The sequence below is a fragment of the Podarcis filfolensis genome (assembly GCF_964270895.1).
Source record: "Podarcis filfolensis genome assembly, chromosome: 1".
NCBI lineage: Eukaryota > Metazoa > Chordata > Lepidosauria > Squamata > Lacertidae > Podarcis > Podarcis filfolensis.
The window spans coordinates 67,707,295-67,722,533 of record NC_139604.1 but is presented as its reverse complement, the minus strand read 5'-3'; the positions used below and the strand labels follow the sequence as shown (position 1 = coordinate 67,722,533).

Here is a 15,239-nt window from a genome sequence, read left to right as displayed (position 1 = left end):
GGAGAGTTCCATCCTGTTCCCCATGCTATTTAACAACTATATGAAACTACTGGGAGCTGTCATCAAATGATTCGGAGTGAAGTGTCACGAGTATAAGGATAGCACTCTACCTTTCAGTCCCGTCTGAATTAGGAGTGATGGTTGAGGTGCTAGACAGGTGCTAGGAGGAAGTTATGGGCTGCATGAGGGCCAAAAAGTTGAATCCTGGAAGGACAGAGGTGTTACGTGTTCCAAGTTCTTGAGTCCAAGAGGTGGGAAGACAGCTTGTTGAGGATGGGGTTCCACTTCCCTGAAAGGAGCCGGTTCATAGCTTGGGTGTACTCTGGATTCAATATGGTTCCTTGAGGCTCAAGTGCCGTTAGTGGCTAGGAGAGTCTATTTCTTGCTAACGCTGGTTTGCTAACATGGCGACTTTGGGACAGAGCTTACTTGGCCATAATACTCCATGGTCTGGTAACTTCCAGATTGGAATAATAGGTGCCCTTGAAAACAGCTCTGAATTTTCAGTTGTCCAAAGTGCAGTGGACAGATTACTGGCTGGGTTTCCATTTAGTTCTCATATAATCCTGGCTTTAAAACAGCTGCATTGGCTGCCTATTAATTTCTGGGCCCAATTCAATATGCTTAAGTTAGTGTATAAAACCCTAAATGACTCAGGCCACAAATATGTGAAAGACTGTCTCTTTCCCCACAGACCTCTTGGATGTTAAAATTGGCAGATAGGTCCCTCTTCGTAGTTCCACTGCCCTCAGAAGTTCTGTTGGTGGTGGCCTGGGAAAGGGCATTCCTTCTGGCAGCTCCTAGTTTGTGGAATTCCTTCTCCACAGAGATACATCTGGCACCATAATTAGCTAACTTCTGACACATATAGAATTGCTGTGTAAAGATTATGATGTAATCAGGATTGTTACTATAGCTAGCACTGGTAAACACAATTTTTTTTTATTGTAGTACTTACTTACAACAGGAATTTGTCTTGACCATTTCATTTATCTAAGGTAAATATCATTTATTTAACGTGCAACTGTGGCTCACAATAGTTTGGACCTTGGAAAAGGTCACTGTACCACAGCCCATTGTTCAGTGCTTACGGTAATTCTATTTTGTATTAGTAAATAAATACAGGTTGCATTCTTCAAGGATATGCTCCTGGCTGCCCCTGAACGATGGACAATTTTTCAGCGTCAAGCACAATAAAATTTTGTTCATCTCTGTTAGACCAAATGATACACCAGAACGTTTAGCACAGGTGACACCACCTAAAAGATGGAATGTGTATGCACATCTACCTCCCCCATGCTAATTGTTACCTCTTCCTTGGGAGATTGTGTATCTATGTATGTAACTACTTCAGACTGTGTTTGAATGTTTCCCTTTCTATACATGAAAAGCTAACGTCAATAAGATGAGTCATCTACCTGATCTACTCATGATCCAAATGTGCAAAGAATGCACTTGCAGTTGGACCCTGCTACAGTCGAGAAAGGACTGTATCACATGTTATTTCTGCACATATAAATTTTCAGTGACAACATCCTTCTAGCCGACATAACTTTTTTCCACATGGATCACTTGAAAATTGTTGAGGGTCTTGACAGACCACTTGATGATTTTCCTGACTGTTGTAGTAGTTGTAATGTGCTGTGCTAGATGCTGTACAATTTTAGTTGTATTTTACTGCTTCTTTTATGTCTTATTACCTTGTGTGTCCATAACATTGAAACTGTAATACAAAAAACACAATATAAGAAATAAAAGCAATTAAAATACAATTAAAATCAACATGAATATTTGATGTGATTGATGTCTATCGATTTCAACCACAAATTGATAGACACACTGTGGACCACATGAATGAAACTTGCAAGACCACTTGCGGTCTATGGACCACAGTTTATGAACTCCTGACATAAGGATTGCATAATAACAGGTAAGGAGTTGCAAAGAGCACCCATTCCTCATAGCAAGATTGTACTTTCCCTTATGCAAATTGTATATTGCGCTGTTGGTGTCAATTGAGGGCTTTCCTGCTACAATAAAGAGATAATGTAGTGCCACACAGTTAGAAGTTGTTTAAAAAGCTCAGAAGTGATCCTGTTGTGAGGCAAGATGAGGAGGGTGCCTCAGCAGGCATATTTTGGGCGCTGTTAAAAGGTGGCATCAGAGTGGGACATTTGATTTACAGGACACAATAATCTGAGCTCATTCAGTAGAGCAATGAGACTCTTAATTCCAGGATCATGGCTGAGCCCCACACTGGGTGAAACATTCCTGCATTGCAGGGGGTTGGACTAGATGACCCTCATGATCCCTTCCAACTCTTACAATTCTATTGTTCTCCTGGGCAAGCTCCACTGAGGGGTAGGAGCTAGTGGGGCTGTCCCCCCTGTAGATAGCGAGATATCTTGGGTTGGGCGCCCCCCACCTCGGCCTAAGCTCCTTTAACCCTCTTGTTTTCAACAACCCTGCGCTAGGGGGCAGGCTGCGGCTTATACTGTATGTCCTTGCAAGGCCTTTGAAACTTTACAAAGCAGCCTTGCTAAGTGAGGAACTAGAAGGTGCAGGATTTGCACATTATGGTACTCGGTGCAACTGGCTCTTTCCTGCTTCCTGGGGCCATGTCTTGAGCACACCACTCCTTATACGCGAAAGAGCATCCACGGCAGTAGCAAGCAGCAGCAGCAGCAATAAAAACTGCGGAGCCAAGTGAGCCTCAAGAAATCAGAAAGAGGACAATCCCAACGGACAAGTTTCGTAGGGAGCTGAGAGACTCCCAGCCTATGCACGCTTTTCTGAGGGGAAAGATCCACGGTATTCAATGCGATTTACTTCCCAGATTGCCCTGCTAAGTTTCCTTGGAGGCTGGAATGGTGGGGCAGAGCTGCGGCTGCAGCCGGTTTTTGAAATGCAACTTTTTTCAAAGCGAAGACCAAGTTCTCTCAGAGCGCCCGCCCTTCTGTTACCGAGAGAAAAGCGCCCCTTCCTCCTCCTCCTCCCTGAGGTGGGGCCGGCCGGCCTCTGAGGAGGGCGGGGGGGAGGGGGTTGCAGGGAGAAACGTCTCCGCGCTCTGCGCTACTTTGTCCCTGCGAGGCCCCTGTACTACCCGCGGTGCCCAGGCTGGGCGGCTGTGGAGAAAAGTTTCTGCATGCGCGAAGGGGCTGAAGAGCCGGCTGGGGACCGAGAGGCGGGAAAAAGCCGCCATCGCCGCCGCCACGGCAGGGCAGCGGGGTCGGTGAGGAGTGTGCGTTTGCCGCTGCGAAGCGAGGGGCGAGAGGGGGAAGGAGGGAGGGAGCCTGGGAGGGAGGCTGCAAGTTGTCCGGTTGCCATGACGACGAAGAGGATGCCGGCTGCATTTGGGCGCCCGGAGCGGCCGCTTCCAGGGAGGGGAGCGCAGCATCTTCGCCGCTTGTGGGCGCTTTTCGGGGCTGCCGGGTGAAGGAGGAACCTGCTTGTGTTTTTGTCAGTTAGCTTCCTTTGGGGTCCCTCACAAGTCACTTATTCGGAGAGTCTGCCGTGTTATCCGCTCTCAGAGGGGCCGGCCGGGTTAGGCTGCAGCAGCAAAAGCAACGTAGAGGCTGGAGGCAGCTTACTCTGCTATTATAGTTTAATAAATCGATCTAAGGCGTTGCATGAATATATACGCGGGGTAGGCAGGCTTGTGGAGGACGGAGGAGAGGTACATCTCCTCTGGCAGTGATGTTGCAGCTTTAAATGCACGTGTTATTTATTCATTTGATTTATTTATAAAAGCACTTATACACTGCTATAGCGTAAGCCATCTCCAAGCGGTTTACAGCAATAGTAGCTGCACAGAATAAAAGTGCATTAAAAATTAAAATCAGATGTATTCTTAATTGCCTGTGTAAGCTTGGTAGCAGAGAAAGGTTTTCTGCAGGCTGAAATAGAGGGTGCCTGCTGAATCTCTGTTGGCAGAGCATTCCACAGGACAGGGTTGATGACACCAAAGGCTCAGTTTCTTGTTGCTGTCAGGTGAGCCTTGCCAACTCTGGAGAAGACTAATGATGCTCAGTGATCAAGCCAGGGTAGAAGGGTTTAGGTGGTCCTTAAGGTACCCTGGACATAAGATGTTTAAGGCTTTTAAAATTAATACAATGGCTTTGAACCTGGTTGGTCGTAGATATGCAGCCAGTGCAGATGTTTTAACAAAAATGCCACATGATGTTGGCAGTGTGCCCCCATCAACAGTCTGAGTGCCACATTCCTCACCAGCGAAAGCTTCTGATCCAGGCCTTAAGGAAGCCCCACACAGAGTGCAGTAATCCAGCCTTGAGATCAACAATGAATGCACTACAGTGGCCAGGCTGTTCCTTTCCAGGAATAGCTATAGCTGGTGAAATAGGCAGAGTAGGTAAAAGGCACTCCAAGCCACAGAGGACACTTGACACTCTAGTGACAGAGATGTGTTGAGGAGTATCCCCAAGCTATGCACCTTTTCTTTCTTATCTTGCAACTGATAAGTTGCCTATCTCCTGCACACAGAAAGTACGTATCCAAAGAGACTCCATCTTTCCAGGAATCAACAGTTTATTGGCCCTTTCAGATACCGATCCAGAGCTTTCATATGTTCATATGAGCTTTCATATATTCAGAGCTTTCATATCTCCTGATTCAGATGTTAGGGAACAATAGACACCTTGCTCTAAAGTTCCTAATGACTTTCCTTCCCAATGTGGTGCCTGTCAAATGAATAGACGCCTGCTACTTTATCTTGTCCTTCAGAGTTAGAGAAAGAATCAGATTCCTAGGTGGCAGCAATGATTAGGCTTTCAGTCTGCCAACAGTCTTGGATTTTTCCAGGCCTTTTATTCTTTTTTTGGGAGTACATAATTTTAAGGAAATACGTTATTTCAGAACCTTCTTGTTTCCTCGACTAAGCAGTCCTGGTGCCATAAGGCAACATGGAAAATCTTTTTCATAAACTCACAGTTCTCTGCAGAAATATTACTGCACTTTTGTATATTATTGTTTTGTTACTGTTATACAATTCAAATTGGAATGTTGTCTCTGTAGCTTTTACAGAATTCTCTGAATCAAGAAAAACTATCCCACCAGTTAAGCATGTTTAATCAGAAGTAAGTCCCACACAGTTCAGTAGGTCTTACTTTCATGTGATTATGCTTAGGACAGCAGCCTTAAAGTGTTTTCTCATATGAGACCTAAATTGATTTAGAGCTTTTTGTATGCTGTTTGTATACAATGAGCACAGCGTGTGACATAAACTTTATGCAAAAATATAGCATAGAGAGAAAACATCTGAAATGCAATGTAAATTTTATACTGCTTAGCATTCCAAACCCAGATGAAGCAATGGCTGCTTTTAAGGTTGACATATGTTTTAGAAAGTTCTTTCTACTATACCATCTACACCTCTTTGGTTACAGTTTAAGACAGGAACTGGGACCCTATGGCTCACCAGATGTTGTTGGACTCCAATTCCCACCAGCTGTAACCAGCATGGCTAATGGTTAGGTATGATGGGAGTTGCAGTCCAACAATATCTAGAGGGCCACATGCTCGCCATTCCTGGTGTAAGATTTCCATACGTCTCTGGCTGTTACTTTTTCATTCTTATGTTCATGCTCCCTCTGGTGGTTTATAGCTATGTGCACATCTGTAGGATACAAAAGTCAAGAAAAGATTTTTACTGGGCAAGTTGCTGTCTAGCATTCTTTGATGAGGCTACTTATCTAGATCCATTTCAATCTCATTATGGTCCATTTCCATCACTAAAACAGCCTTGGTTACCCTGGTATGTTATCTGGTTGGGAGACCAGAGAATAGTGTGACCTTACTATTTTTTTTGCCACTCGCAGTGGCTTTTGGTTTCTGAAACCAGGGGTAAAGGTAAAGGTAAACGTAAAGGTAAAGGGACCCCTGACAGTTAAGTCCAGTCGCGAACGACTCTGGGGTTGCGGTGCTCATCTTGCTTTACAGGCTGAGGGAGCCGGCATTTGTCCGCTCCGCAGACAGTTCTTCCGGGTCATGTTGCCAGCATGACTAAGCCGCTTCTGGTGAACCAGAGCAGCGCACGGAAACGCTGTTTACCTTCCCGCCGGAGCGGTACCTATTAATCTTCTTGCACTTTTGGGCACGCTTTCGAACTGCTAGGTTGGCAGGAGCTGGGACCGAGCAACGAGAGCTCACTCTGTCACAGGGATTCCAACCGCTGACCTTTTGATCGGTAAGCCCAAGGCTCAGTGATTTAGACCACAGCAGCCACCCGCGTCCCTAGACCAGGGGTAGTCAACCTTTTTATACCTACTGCCCACTAATGCATCTTTCTTGATGGTAAAATTTCCTTATCACCCACCAGTGCTCGATGGAGGGACGATTCAGCTTGTGCCGTAGAACCCCCTACCACCCACCCAGAATCCTGAAATGCCCACTACTGGGCGGTAGGGACCAGGTTTGCAACCCCTGCCATAGACCATGCTGGGATTGGCTGATTGAGCTGGGAATTAGAGACTCTGCTGTGAAGTGGTTACATTCCTATCTGGAGAGCAACTTTCAGAAGAAGTTGCTGGGAGACTGCTGCTTAGCCCCCTGGCTTTTAATACTCTGAGTTCTGTGGAGTTTTTAATATTCTGAGTTCTTGTCTCCCAAGCTATTCACCATTTACATGGAACAATCTTGCTGCTTTTATCTGATTTGTTCAGAAATGTTATACAACTAGCCATGGCTTACAGCAGAAATGAAACTGTAGTGAAGTAGCACTTTAGAGGCTAGCAAAATGTATTATTCCTTAAGCATGCATGGATTACAAAAAATGAGACATCTGATCCTGTGTATTTTAGTACCTAAAACCTTAGGCCATAATAAATTTATTAGCTGTTAAGGTAGTAGTATTGTTTTTTGTTGTTGTTTTGCTCAAGTTGCACAATGGTCTACTTTACAGAGCTGTGATGGTAAAAAGGTAGTAAAACATTTTGGCAAAATTAAATTCACATTAAATAACACTTAAAGTTCTTAAGTGTCCACAATAGCAACGGAGGATGATTATGAGAAAACCAAAACAACTTGGCTGCACCTCACCATATTTAGTGGGCAGCTGCACCACTGATTCTTCTAATCATTTAATGGAAATGAACACTAGAAGTTCATTACCACTAGTGTTGGTGGTAATTACTAGTTTTTATTATTGTAGACCAAACTATAGCTTCTGAAAAAAATATAGCCACTTGTTATAAAACAGCACACTGTGATACGTCTCCAGAAGTGCTAACAAGGCTTACTGCCCATCATAGGCACAGTCTTGACCCTTGTTTCCTACATTACATGATTTCTGACAGAATTTTCAGCAACTTTATTAAATTTGATGAGATCACCGTTATGCTATGAATGTATTCAATTATATGAATATAATTCTTAAAATCCCTTCTGTGTTGTTGAAATAAAAGCCATCTTATGGTTACTGGGCCATAAGACACAAGGGCAATAGACTAAGATGATTACTCATTTTCTCTCTGCTTCTAAATGAGTAACTAATTATGTTATCTAATTTTCAATAGATAGTCATATTCACTCTCCTCAAGAATGTTCACGGCAGCCTGTAAAATAGATGCTTTAAATCAAGGATTCACAAATCATTAATTTGCTAAAACACATTAGGAAGGAATGGTGGGAGTAGTTGTTTTTTGTAAGGCAGGAGAGAGAAGAAGCCAGCTGTCTTGTCCAGAAAAAAATACAAAAAGGGGATAGGAGCTGGTTTTCTTTACCCTGTGAAACCAGTAAGTTTAGTGTGGCACAATTTTGTCCGTTTGCAACATTAACAGAAATGCTACCCCACTGAATTGGCACTACTTAGGTTCACGAGCTGCTCCTAGAAAAAACTTGCTAATTGTACTCCTTGACACTTAGTCCTCCCTGTGCATAACTTTATCATATTTTCTAGCTTGGAACCTCCTGCTTAGCTGACATTCTCTATACTGTTGGAGCTGCAACCCTTCACCCTTAACACAAGAACAGTCCTATTGGATCTACCTGCAATACTGTAATACAGAATCCTCTGTAATTTAATTTCATTGGATGGAGTTCTGGTATGGAAAAGAGAGGAAAGTGCTATACTTTCTCCCCAGCCCACTTTCTCTACACTGTGCATAATTTTGTAGATTTCTATTATATGCTCCCTTAGTTACTTATGTCAATATTTATTAATGTGGTGGGGAGGCTACCAAAAAAAAAAAAAAAAAGGTTCCCCCCTCATTCCTGTTATGAGAAAGCCTGTATGAGTCTAGCTTATGTATGTTAGAATATTCCTATTTTCATTGGAGAAATGTTGGAGTGTATCCAATGGGGAATTGCACACCTGTACAATCATATCTTTATGTTGTACAGACTGCATATCCAGACCATAGATATGATATAAGAGCCTTCTAACTTTCTCCAAAGAATGTTACATTTACAATATGATGTAAACAGGGATACATTACACTGACTTGGACAGAATTGGGTTCTCTGTAGTGTGTTGAACAGGGCAGTCTAAAAGCAATTTTATTATGGGAATGTTCAAGCACTTGAAGTGAACTAGACAAGAATGCAAAAATCCCACTGAAAGCAGTGCTCCTAGCAACTAGCCAAGGCCTGCTGTAAACATGAGCATAGCAAACTTCTTTGTTATGTGAACTTTTGTGGTTTCCATTTAACAATGGGGCTTTCTCGACAAGATTTTATCTGCAGTTTGTTAATATGAACGTGGAGATGATCACAATGACTCAATTTCACAATTTCACTGTTAATATTTCTATCCCTTTATCTTAAGGGCAATCTCTTGTTTAGGATGTTTTACACCTTTATCTGAATACAGTACATGCTTTGTTGTGGTCAGATTGTATGGTGATGGCGTTATTTATGTTCGGATCTTTCGAGCTTCTGTGTCAACAAAGTAGAATCAGTTCACAAAAAATTTGTGCAATATAACAACCAGGATATCGCACTTGGGGTATGAGCTAATGCAACAAGCTAGTATGGATTGATAACTAAGATGCTGGTAGGATATTGCAGCAGAGTTTGTCAGGGCAGTAGTATGCAAAATAGATCAGAAATTGGTAGAAAGGGCTGCCATTCAGCAGGGACCCATCTATATTGGTGCCAGCCCATGCAACTGGATTTTTTTTACAAAAATTGCAAATCATTGCTGTCAGTCTCTTTTTTGTCAGCTGTGTCACAAATGGGAGTCGTGGGATGCAGTAGGTTTGAGCTTGGAAGTATTTTACCAAAAAGGAGAAAGGTTATTTTGGTTAATGGGATACAACTGAGATTCAAATGATGTACTGCCATTATTCCCTCTCTGGAAATTAACTGAAAGGGAAGAGCTGCATCACTTACCGTATTTTTCGCCCTATAGGACGTACCTTTTCCTCTCCAAAAATGAAGGGGAAATGTGTGTGCGTCCTATGGGGCGAATGCAGGCTTTCGCTGAAGCCTGGAGAGCGAGAGGGGTCGGTGCGCACCGACCCCTCTCGCTCTCCAGGCTTTGTGGACCTCTCCGCAAGCAGTGGGAGCACTCCCACTGCTTGCGGAGAGTTGCCTGCATGCCGAAGCCTGCGTGCGCTGAGATCAGCGCGTCCAGGCTTCATGGACCTCTCCACAAGCAGCGGGAGCCAGCGCTCGGCTCCCACGGCTTGCAGAGAGCTGCCTGTTTGGGGGCTGGGGTCGGGGGAAGCTCGCGCCTCCCCCGCCCCAGCCCCGCGCCTGGGGGGAAAATAATTTTTTTCCCTTTATTCCCCCCCCCCCCCAAAAAAAACTAGGTGCACCTTATGGGACGGTGCGTCCTATAGGGTGAAAAATACGGTAATTTAAATGTATTCAAAAGTAGAACGAGAAGGGCTAGTGCAATTTTGTTGTGCAGTTATCCCGCATACCTATTTTGCAATGTGTACCTCCCAACATCCATGATGAAGGAGGTAATTTCCTGATGATTTAGAGAGATCAAATTGCACATAACATCTGTATATTTAATATATATGCATATTGTGCTGAGGATAGCTATAGATAAGAAACATTTTCTTTCACATAATCTTTGAATGGAACACTTAGGTGACTCTGAAGTGTAAACCACATTAATGTTTCTCCACTAAAATGCAAAACAGTGTACTGAAAAACAAATGCCAATTGAATGTGACTATACAAAGCAGATACTGTATCGTACTAAGGTGCCATCTGGTGGAAAACACAAATGACAGAATTAAGGAAATCACTTAATACTTCTACCCAGGGCTGGATTAACCATTAAGCAAAATAAGCACTTGCTTAGGGTATCAAGGGAAGGGGGCACCACAGATTCATTGCCAGATTTTTAGCATTAATGGTCACAAATTGCTCAGCTGAGTGTTCATTTTCTCAGTTGAAGTATATTAAAAATCCCAACAGAACAACTATGCAACGAGGTAGGCTGGATGCCTTATTATCTCTACTAAGTATGGAGGAATATGTCTTATGTAAGATTTGTTCTAAGGATCTGATCAAAGACTTTGCAATGAGAAAAAGTAGATTTTTTTTCAAATATGAATAAAGTGGAAGTATACAAAAATAAACATTACTTTCCATCTTTCTGTAGGTTTTGTTTCATTTCAAAAAAATAAAATTTTGAATTAGATAAATATGGGGGCACCAAGTGCCTAGGACCTCCAAAGGTCTTAATCTGGCCCTGCTTCACAAGATGTCAGGTGCTAAACCAGCCTTGAAAATAAGTCCAGATATTTACAAGCCTGCTGAATCTTTGCAAAGTAAGTCCCCCCTCCCCCCACAGCAGAACTTTGCTTTCATATGCTAGGCACAGAGGCAGGGTAGAGGATGTAAGCGCTGCTCCATAAAACACCAGATGTAGCTGCAACCATTTTAAAAAGGGGAAATTCCTCATGCAAGAGCAGCACAGAAGAAAGCCCAGGAAAAGCACTTTAAGGGGGTGCAGGGGGGGATCTTTACAAGTAGCATGCAAAAATTTGCAATAGTGCCAAGACAGAAGAGCACAGTGCAGGAAGTGCTAAGAATGGGATTTTTAAAATAATTATTTTTCATATAGATAAAAGTACGCACAGTGGTTACTCACTTTTTCTTAGGCTCCGTTAATAAATGTAACTATTTGTGGGATAATTTATTCCTGAGGAGACAAATAGGATTGCAGAACCCCCTCAGACCTGCATAGGAGAGAAACAAGTTTACACTGCCTGAGGAGTATGTTAAATTGTTTAGAAGATGTTTTGTCACAGAAGCTACAAAGAAGAGAGGTTTACGTTTATGGTGAATCCATGGCAGCATAAGTTCTGTGAAGTTTTGTTAGTGGTCCATCAACCCCTCCCTTCCCTCCCTCCTTTTCTTGTCCCACTTTCCTCTTTAAGGAGCCTGGGGCACCTGGTTTGTCTTTCAGCCTGCACTGACATGGGGATCAATGTAGTATCTGTGGTCTGTATGCTTGCATGTGTGTGTGCATGTGAGAGTGTGCGCTCTAGGAATGTGTGTGCATGAGTGAGAGAATGTGTATACAGTGGTAACTCGGGTTAAGAACTTAATTCGTTCCGGAGCTCTGTTCTTAACCTGAAACTTTTCTTAACCTGAAGTACCACTTTAGCTAATGGGGCCTCCCGCTGCGCCGCCGGAGCATGATTTCTGTTCTCATCCTGAAGCAAAGTTCTTAACCTGAGGTACTATTTCTGGGTTAGCGGAGTCTGTAACCTGAAGCGTATGTAACCCGAGGTACCACTGTACTCCTCCTAGTGTGTTCCTAATTCTGTTGTTGAATGTGATTCAAGGTCATAAACGGGACAGTTCTTGGTGCCCCCTCAATGCCCTCTGGCTTTTACCAGGGGGCAAGCTTTTAGTTTGGCAGTTCCTGCCCTTTGGAACTCCTAGAAGTTTGGCAGGTGTCACCTCTGCTATCTTATAGATCTCTTTTAAAAAATGTGTTGTTCAGACAGGCCTTTAAATACAGTTTTTTTTACTGACCATTTTTCATTGATACGCCATTGGCATTTTTACTGTTATTATTGCAGTACTGTGTTTATAAGCTGTTCAATGCCTTGTTTTATTTTCTATGAAAGTGTGGTTTTGAAATAACTAAATAATAAATGAATAATAATATCAGCTGAGGAATACAGGCCGCAATGGAACTTAAGAGAACAGCGAGACGTATAGGAGTCTTTGGAGACAGGGGTTTGCTGAAAATCCATTGTTTAATGCCAAACCATACAGCACACAGACTCCCCATTCTCTTACGCCACAAAGTATAAATGGATTTGGAAAGGATGAAGGAATGTGGCTTGATTAAAGAGATCACCAAGCCTTTCATGACAGTACAAAAGTGCCACCTCGTGGAAAAAACAAATAACTACAGTGCTAGGTAACTTTATTAATGAAAACACAGACGTATTTGGGACTTTTAATTTGGTTCTGATCATAAAATATTGCAAACATTGAAAGTTAGTCCTGTAGGTTTTTTAAGTCATTTCCCAATTTTTAAAAAAATGTACTAGTTTATACTAAAGTTTTTAATTTCAGGGTTGAAGCACCTTCCAGGTAGCTAAACTAGACAACTGTAGTTTATGCTTCAGCACTTGATCTTTATTATAGCTGCACTTTTCCTTGAGCATAAGTTCCCAAGTTCACCTTAAAAAAAACCCCCTTTAAAAAACTTCTTATCAAGTTTGTACCTTTCAGCATTTAATTTTCTGCTTGCAGCAATGTTGCGTTAAACTATAAGCTATATCACCCTTGGTCTTTGAGTGAAGCTTCATTGAAGGTATTGTCTTTATCATATGACAGACTTGTAAATAAATGTTAAACAATTTTGTTGAAGTTCAGAGGATAAAAAAGGTCAGCAGTCTGCCTTCTTTATTCCCGATAAAACTACAAAGATAATAGCTTTGATTTATTTCCCTTTGAGGAGAGAGTAACACAGTGCAGTATAGAGGATTTTTCACACTAGATATCTACATGATTTACATACTCTTTTAGAGAGTGCTGTTTTCTTCAACTTTCTCCCCCAAAGAAATATTAGCTTCCTTGTCTTACATAGGCACACAAAATAGAAAGTCTGTAGTACATTCCATTTTTTCGAGATGAGTATTGTTCAGTTTGTTTTAGCCTTTGACTTGAATATATATCATTAATTCCAGCTTGTTAGCATGATGGAGTGGTGCAGTTTCTTCTGCTGATTCCAAATCCATGTATCCATGCAGTTATTTGTCTCCAACACCAGCTCTGCCTATGTCATTATCTGATGAGGAAGGTTGTTGTGTACAAAAACTATCATTGTTATAAATTAGTTCATTGATAAGGTGCTAGGAAACTTTTGGGTTTCTTTCTAGGCTGGACTTTGTGTACCAAAGTCTGCTGCTGTCTGAGAATATTTCTCAAATTAGGAGGGTAGACTTCCTGGATGAGTATGTCATGTATGAGGAGCACAGATAATTTGACACCTGCTATTGAAAACAGTTATCTGTGGATTTCCCCAAAATGTGGATGTAAATCTGCTGCAGTTGCTGGAATTGGATCATGCGTGCATGCTCTGGATCATAGTACTTAAGGCTGAAGATGCAGTGGTCAGATTGAGGAGTGTGGGTGCAGATGTGGAGGAGGCAGGAAGCAGAGAGGCATGGAGTGTACATGAAATTGCACTAAGTATGTAAATATAGGAGCTGTCTGTAAACCCTGGCCATAGTATGTGATGAGGGTGTCTACAGTTAGACTGCTATGATGCAACTGCAGTTGAGGAATTCCGCTTTTGCCCTTTGAATTGAGTATGTGATTTTCAGGGATGGGGTTAACAAAAGCGAGATTGCCACCTCTCCTATTTTATTTCATGATTATTATTATTGATATTATCATCATTAGGGTTCTATAAAGCCCTTCATCTTAAGATTGTGGGAAGTTTACAGGATTAAAAACAGCATTGCAAACCTATTCTTTATTTTTTTTAAAAAAAATCAATAATAAAGTAACATTGGTTTGTACAACCCGCTAAGCCAAACCTTGTCCTAGCTTAGTATGGCAGAGGAGCAAAAAAGGACCAGAGATGGGCAAAGTGGCTACAAGCTCTTCTCCCGAAGTTTGTATGCTTGTGCAGCCTCACAAACTGGATATAATAAAAACAATAAAGTTTTTGTAAAAGTCTTTTTTTGGTAAAAAACAAACAAACCCAGGGAGAATAAAAGACCTGGCACAAAAAAGATAGCATAATACGTGTCAGGTGAGTATTTCTGGGAGAGGAGTACCACAACCAAAAGTGCCCTCTCTCTAGTTTCCACCTGCCTTACTTGCATCAGTGGGATGTTCAAAGAAGAGCATTGGCAGGTGACCTAAGTGTACAATCTGTATTTGGTTTCTGTCTTAGATTTTAAGAGCTGTTGAGTTTCTGAGAAATTATTTTTGTGAATCACATAACAGTAGCAGTGTTTGCTTTGATAGCAAGCAGGTTTTTCTTGATACTTTTTTTCTTTGTTCACTGGAGTGCATTATTCCTATACCTATGTTTTAGGAGTAGCAGGTTCAAGATATGTGAAGGTGGGGATTTGTATCTTATGCCAGATGAAATGAAAATCTACTTGGGCAATAGCTCCTCCATTATCTTACTTCAACAGATAAAGCAAACACTATAAATCAGCATTTTATTACTAAGGCAAGATACAAAAGATGGCTTTAACAGTCCTGCACAGAGGGAGTAGATAAGAAGCATTTGTCCTTTCATTAGTGTATGTAATACCATATTTGAATTAATATTCAACACAATAAAAAGTGAACAAAAATTGGCGACAACTGATGGTGGTGAGCAGTCATGCTGAGTTATATGATTTTAATAATTTGTGGCAATCTTTCCTTTTCTTATGTAATTATTTTTTTGGAAAGTAAAAGGCTACAGCCTTACAGCAACGTATAAGAGATTTTAATAGCGATTGAATAGAGAATGCAGTATAGTGGATTTGAACAGGGAACATACTTTCCATACAGCGTATACTAGCGTCTCTCTGGAATATATAAAATAGGTATGTGAAATATACCTCACAGACGTAGGCTGCAATCCTTACTCCCTGATGGAGGGAGTTAGGTTGGTGTGTAGAGGTTTTTCCACTGGCTTTTGTCCCAGCTCCACTAAAGTGGGCAGAAAGCTACTGTTGGTGGTTCTTATTCTGATGGTAGACAGCTGAAAGGATAGAAACAATTAGTTTGTTTTGAGGTGGGGTGGCAGAGGCTACGTCCCATGGATCCTCCTCCCAAAGGCCCAATCC

At 42.0% G+C, this 15,239-nt stretch overlaps 1 protein-coding gene across 16 annotated transcripts in view; it reads left to right on the top strand.

The window, feature by feature from the left end:
* Nucleotides 1-2,321: 2,321 nt before the first annotated feature.
* Nucleotides 2,322-15,239, top strand: part of STK33 (serine/threonine kinase 33) — a 54,117-nt gene continuing 41,199 nt past the window's right edge. For 4 of the 16 annotated variants that reach the window (XM_083591330.1, XM_083591343.1, XM_083591328.1 and 1 more), the window contains exon 1: nt 2,421-2,811. The gene's annotated coding sequence lies outside the window, so the exon portion shown is untranslated. Of the gene's footprint in view, nt 2,812-15,239 lie in introns of all 16 variants that reach the window. The other 12 variants (XM_083591342.1, XM_083591339.1, XM_083591340.1 and 9 more) reach the window with 8 other exon arrangements.